The sequence below is a fragment of the Gossypium arboreum genome, chromosome 13 (genome assembly GCF_025698485.1).
Source record: "Gossypium arboreum isolate Shixiya-1 chromosome 13, ASM2569848v2, whole genome shotgun sequence".
Taxonomy (NCBI): domain Eukaryota; kingdom Viridiplantae; phylum Streptophyta; class Magnoliopsida; order Malvales; family Malvaceae; genus Gossypium; species Gossypium arboreum.
The window spans coordinates 120,585,449-120,590,911 of NC_069082.1; the positions used below are offsets into that span (position 1 = coordinate 120,585,449).

Sequence of the window (5,463 nt, forward strand, 5' to 3'; positions counted from 1 at the left end):
CTCAACAAAATTTAACACCCAATTAAGCCCTTAAAAGAAAAAAATTTAAACAATCAAGCCCCTCTATTCACGTTGACCAAATTTGACTGATATGTTTCACTGATGTGGCTGGCTGATCAATCGTATGATGACACATGACAACTATGTGTACATCATGTTGGGAAATATGCTCATATTGTAGTAAACATGTAATTGTTTTCTACGTATTTAAACGATGAATAAATAAATAAAGTTAATTTCACTGTTATATCTTTTATGTTTTTTTTCTTTCATGTTTTGTATACATAGCAAAATTGTGACTAACAAATATTAGCTTATTGATTTTCTAAATTCAAATTGATGATAAGTGACATTGTATGAACATTTATATTGTGAGAAAAACAACTTACTTCAGTAGATAATCTAAACGAATTTGTAATTCAATAAAAGAATCAAAGTGAGCATTTGATTCAAATACTTAGAAAGACTATTACGCCATCTACAATTCCAAATGAAGAGATGACTAGTCTTAGCTATTATAGTAGTTGACTCCATGGGTAAAGACATAGATGTATTCATTGGAAGAATGATACAATGGATTGAACTAATTCTAAATTCGTTTGTGAATTGATTCACTTGTGATATTCATGATGTGATTTACCTAAATCCTGAGTTCGTCACTAATCATGCATATGTAACTCATGTTCTTTGATATAAATGGAGCCTTATACTCTAAAAATGATCAAGCTTATATTCTATATGTTGGGTACATGACTTGTATATGTCATGACTTTATTAGCAACAATGAAATCAAGAACTCGATTAAAGAGTTAAACAATATCCTCTCATTGATATTATATCGATTGATAAATATGGAACGTGGCCACGGGATGCTTGTTCTTGAACAAGCAATTTTTTACAATCATTTGTTGAAAGTGATCTTATTAAGAAGACAAAATGGTGACAATAAGATAAAATAGAATTGTATTGAGTGAATAGATTTAACCCAAAAGAATCAATGATATTATATGAAGGTAACACACAAATGACGAGGTCAATGGACAAAGTAGATAAATTATTTTCGTAAAGAATATACAATAAAGAGTTTTCAATCATGATACTTCTTGTGGATTGACTCCATAATTAAGTGAATTGTGAATTATCAGAACGATGTTTCTGGATATAATTGCATTTACTCGAGCCTAATTGTATATGTCTGATTGGTCCCTCTACTAGCTCAACAAAAACTCGATCGAACTGCATTTGAATCCAAAAAAAAATTCTATGACTTTGGAAATATTTTAATTGAGTCAGTTTATTCAATAAGAAATTAAATTAGGTGGTTGTAGCACCCCAAACCCGACCCAGACGTTATGACCGGATCCGACATGCCACATCGAAGCGTTCAAAACATTTTATATTGTTGATCCAGAAAAAAACTTACTTAGTGTTTTAAAAGATAATTTCATTATAAGTTAAAGTGAATGGAAGTTGTGCACCAGGTAGGAAACCGGAAAAGAGGTGGTGAGTCCATCGGACTACTTAAGTACCAAGCTCCCTTCGGATCCAATCCTAGACATACATACCGCCATTGCCACACCTTAACGTCATGGATATTTCTAGGAAACCGATTTTGATTAAGTCATTTTTAGGAAAAGTGATTAATTTTGGAAAATACTTTCATTGCGGAAGCTTTGCTTGTTGTCGTATTATTTTGAAATCAATTGTTGTTTTTGAAAACGTGCCCTAAAGCTATCCAATTTCAACAGTTAAAATAAGTAATACCTATCTTAGTAATACATATTAAAACCATTAAAAATAATTAAGCGGCCTTATTACATTTAAAAACCCAAAACTTCAAACGTAAATAAAAGGATGTCCAGTTCACCAGAAGAAAATCAAACTTTCAGAACGGGTGGCCACTCCGAATTCCCTTACAGCTCCAAGCCCACTATGGTTGGGGATTTCCTGCGTGGATGAAAATAAAAGGGGTGAGTTTGGGGAAACTCAGTGTGTAAGGAAAACCCATTCAAAGCCCAAGTCAGCTCAAGCCCATTGGGCCTAAGCCCATTCAGGTAACAATGATACTGGGCCAGAGCCCTTTTCAGATTACAATAAATTGGGCCTTAGCCCCTTATTCAGATAACAGTATGGCCCATAGGCCCATTTCAAAATACATGCAACGTCAGTAAACATATGCAAGCCCATTTGGGAAGACTACTCAACCCACCAACCACTACACTCCACCCGTACCAGCCATACACTCCATGTGGGGAATAGCTCAACCCACCCAGCCCAACACTCCTGATTCTTGGCCTTAACTTTGCTCGATTATCAAGAATTGAGGCAAAGCCTCCAAGACGTGGACAAGCCACTTTCAATACTTCCTCCATCAATATCCCGGTCCCATGCATCAGATAATAACAACATGGCATGCAGTAAATAACAACAGTCAAACATGCATTTAGGTCAATTTAACCCTATGGGTATTTCGGTAATTTATCTCCTAGGGGTAAAACTGTAAATTTTTCACTTTTAAAGGTATTTCAGTAATTTATCTATTTTAGGGTTTTTCATGCATATTCCTACCTTTCACGTACTAACAGAATCACTACCGAGGGTTCTTACCGAATTGGGCCCGTTGGCCCATCATTCCAATTTTGGCCCATTAAGCCCAAAAATATCGAGGGCACAGAAATCATGTACTTTGCAGTCCAAATTTTGCAGCTTACCAAAAACATTAATCGATTTACCTCACGAGCATTCGCACACTCGCAAATCTACAAAATACCGATTTTCGGCATTTCGACTTTTCGACTTTTGCCGATCCAGACTAAGAAAGAGGGTGTTAGTTACACACCTATTTGCGACGATATGCTGACGAGATCCACACACGAACTGCCTACAATTGGATTACTAACACGTTAATCTAACTATTCAAATACGAACTACGTATTAACCCCTTACAATATTCGGCCAACCACACCTACAGATCATAGTAAGCTTATAAGAAATCAATAAGCAACTCATTAACAAATTTTTGTCAATGTTTACCACATAATCATAATAATTTCACTGCAAGCTGTCTTCTTGAGCAACAGTCACTAAATCATTTATAACTGGAGCTACGAAACTCCAAATCAAGTACCGTTAATTTTTCCTGAAAATAGACTCATATATCTTCTATCCATAAAATTTTCAGAATTTTTGGTATGGCCAATCAATACCAGATTTTTCTTAAAGTTTCCCATGTTTCACTGTTTGACTAATCTGACCACTCTTCATTACGAATCAAATTTTTCATTGTACAGAATTCAAAATATGTTCTTGTTTATTCCATTTGAAACTAGACTCATTAAGCTTTAATTACATAATTTATGCAGCTTCTAACTCATCTCCCACAATTTATGGTGATTTTCCAAAGTCACGTTACTGCTGCTGTCCCAAGCAGATTTATTACCAAATCACTCTTTCACACCTAACTTGCATGCTTGTTATTTGAACATGTATATCACCAATCAATCATCACATATCTATGATTTTACTTAAGTATAATCTCCATTTCATCATTTTAAAGCACAACATGTTATCCGATTTTTCCCTTTAGCATCTAAGGCACATGCATGCTCATTTGTTTGGCTCAACATCACATATCTTCCATTTTTCATCAAAAGAACATGAAACAACAACCATTTCCTTCATTTTAATTCATGACCAAATGCTCACAACACAACCAAAAATCAAAATATACTTCAAGAGTTAAGGTAGAATCAAGAAGAACTCATGAACCTCAAAATAGAAGCAAGGTACCAAGAACTTACCTTCAATTTTCCTCCTCCTAATAACCGAATACTCAAGAGCTTTCTCCTCTCCTTTCTCTTCTCTAACTTTCAACTATGATGAACAAAGATGGACAAAACTTTGTTCTTTTCACCCCTTTTTCTTTTAATAAAACTTCATATTTCATCCATTTAATTCTTTAATACAAAAGACATGAAATTCTTATCATGAAACATTTACCTAACCCATTATCATGAAACATTTACCTAACCCATTATCATGGAACATTTACCTAACCTATTATCAATTTGTATCAATTTGTACCATAAATTATTGATATCAAGTGCACATTTTGTCTACAACAACATGATGGCTGGTCACTTCATGTAAAATGGGAGGTTTGTCATGCAAATCCTCCTATTTTGCACTCCTATTTATTTGGCCACTTCAATTTAGCCTATAGCATTTTCAAACATTTTCACATAGGTCCTATTTCATAATTTCACTCCCTTTTTCTTATGGAACAAAAATTAACTAAAATTACTGGGTTCTATCTTAAGTTTGGGCCTTCTAGAGGCCCACTAACATAATTAAACCTATGCCAACATTCACAGGATTCCGGAAAATTGGGGCGTTACAGTGGTAGTGAGAATTATTCAACTAGATAATTTGATTAAAGAATTTTCTTCAAAAATTAATTTTGAATATCTAAGTGATTTTTGGGAAATTTAATTTTGATAAAGTAAAATTAAATTTGTCAAATTAATTAAAATAAATATGATATTAATAGAAATTAATTTTCAAATCAGACAATTGACCCAATGAGTAATTGAACTTGAAAATTGGATCTGAGATCGAAAATTGGGCTCAAGAACCCAAAAACCGAGATCAAGACCAGAAAATAGTTGAACCGAGCTCGGTGTATGAAACCGAGTCAACGCTCCAACCGATGGAAGGACCGAACCGGTCGGGTAGTCACTGACCTAGACCGAACCGACTCAAGGTTTCGTAAAAGTGTCGCACCTGCGATGGCACCATCACACATGTCGGTACCGATGACAGTGATGACGACATTTCGGTAGCCATGGATGGTCCTTTGATGATTGAGCAGTGGAGGAACCACACTCCTACTGAGACTCTATTCGATAATTTAATTTCAGATTAACTATTCCAAAAATAATATTATTTTATAATTTTAATATTAAATTTAACTTAATATTTAAATTGTAGATAAATAGTCTATTAATTTAAAAATTTAATATTAAATTTAATCTAATATTTATCTTGATAAGTACTATATTAATTTAATATTAAAGTGATTAAGTTTAATATAGTTGAAGTCTCTAAACTCTCCCCATATAAAGAACTCATGCATCATTATTTTTCACACTTGAATTCAAGAGAGAGAATTTTCCAAAGAAATTATTTTAGAAAATTTCTAGAGATATTTTTCTTATTTACTTATCACAAAAGTTTAAAAGAAATTGTAAAATTACCCCATTGATAATTTTGTGAAAAGCTTTATTATTTCAAGCGATCTCACACTCAACAAATATGAGTTTGAGGATAACGGAGAAGACTACTTGATCAAAGCGTTCATCTTAAACCAATCGAAAAAGTATACTTAATCGAAGCATTCATCTTAATCTAATCGAAAATGTACACTTTTGATTAAGTGTTTATTATTTTAGATATCACAACCAA

At 33.5% G+C, this 5,463-nt stretch overlaps 1 long non-coding RNA gene across 2 annotated transcripts; it reads right to left on the reverse strand.

The window, feature by feature from the left end:
• Window positions 1-1,703: 1,703 nt before the first annotated feature.
• On the reverse strand, window positions 1,704-3,959 carry LOC128286909 (uncharacterized). Of its 2 annotated transcripts, XR_008277598.1 has the most exons (3): window positions 3,801-3,959; window positions 2,840-2,881; window positions 1,704-1,947 (listed from the first exon to the last, which is right to left on the reverse strand). It is a non-coding gene; the product is annotated as an uncharacterized LOC128286909 (long non-coding RNA). The 2 variants fall into 2 exon arrangements; XR_008277599.1 differs by lacking the exons at window positions 2,840-2,881; window positions 3,801-3,959 and adding an exon at window positions 2,595-2,711.
• Window positions 3,960-5,463: the final 1,504 nt, after the last annotated feature.